Source organism: Arachis hypogaea, chromosome 19 (genome assembly GCF_003086295.3).
Source record: "Arachis hypogaea cultivar Tifrunner chromosome 19, arahy.Tifrunner.gnm2.J5K5, whole genome shotgun sequence".
NCBI classification, from domain to species: Eukaryota; Viridiplantae; Streptophyta; class Magnoliopsida; order Fabales; family Fabaceae; genus Arachis; species Arachis hypogaea.
Genome location: NC_092054.1, coordinates 30,044,476 through 30,045,840, shown reverse-complemented (window position 1 = coordinate 30,045,840; position 1,365 = coordinate 30,044,476).

The window sequence follows — 1,365 nt, the reverse complement described above, 5'->3', positions numbered from 1 at the left end:
AACGGAAATCAAACTAGCTAACAACTCTAGATCACCAACATGAGTTGGGTCTTAATGACTCAAGATCACCTAATTTCTCTTTCCAAGCCAAGAATGCTCAAAATCTACTCTAACATCCAACCAAACATTTTATCAAACACTTGGAAGGTATAAAAGGAAATTTTGGTGAATGTACAAGAATAATAAAATCTAACAACTACTAATTGCAAGGGAAGTAAATTCTCAACTCAAATCAACAATAAAAGAACATCAAACATAAATTACATCAAAGAAGATCCAAATCCAACATAAGCATTCATCAACATAAAAGAGACATGAAAAGGGAAATTAACACTACAAACCATGAGAATGAAAGAGTAGAAGCAAGAAATTGTAGAGGAAACAAGATGAAAACAAATAATCAAACCTAGATCTAAAATACAAATACCCTAAAAATCCTAATTCTAGAGAGAAGAGGGAGCTTCTCTCTCAAGAAAACTAACTAAAAGCTCATTATGACTAACTAAGTGCTTCCCCTTTGCTCAAGCTTAAATTCTGCATGAAATACTCTCAGAAATGAGTTGGATTTGGGCCTGGGCAGCTCAGAAATTGCCCCCAGCGATTTCACTTTAAGTGAGTCACGTGTCGAGCGTCACGCGTACGCGTGGGAGACGTGTGCGCATCACTGACCAAAACCTCTACTCACGCGTACGCGTGGATGACGCGTGCGCGTGGCCCTCAATTCTCCAAATGCTCATTTCTTCATGAATTCTCCCTTTTGCATGCTTTTCTCTTCAATTCTTCCATCCAATACTTGCCCTATGAACCTGAATTCACTCAACAAACACATCAAGACATCGAATGGAATTAAAGTGAATTAAAATCACCAATTTAAGGGCTTAAAAATCATGTTTTTATACTTAAGCACAATTTAAGGGAGAGTTGCAAAACCATGCTATTTCATTGAATAAATGTGAGAAAAGGTGATAAAATCCCCTAATTTAAGCACAAGATAAACTACGAAATTGGGGTTTATCAAAACATCACGTTTGGTTAGGTTTTTTTTTAATTCCAGCCTCAAAACAACGGAGTTTTAAGGAAAATTAAAAAATCGGGAGAAAAAACCCAAAACGGCCCCTGACAATAATATCAAAAGACAATGAGGCCCCTAGAAAAAAAAACCCCTATCCGGCCCCTATTTTTTAACTCCGTTAGACAAGTTAGCCCTTCCGTTAATAATTTGTCTCTAGAGCTGATTGACCATGCCTATGTCGCACGTTAAGTTAATGATGTGTCAGTTAAATGCCAACCTGGATGGGCAGATTAATGGGCCATCCAACCCGGCCCCTAACAATTCCATTAAAAATAAACAAGTTTCATATGTAA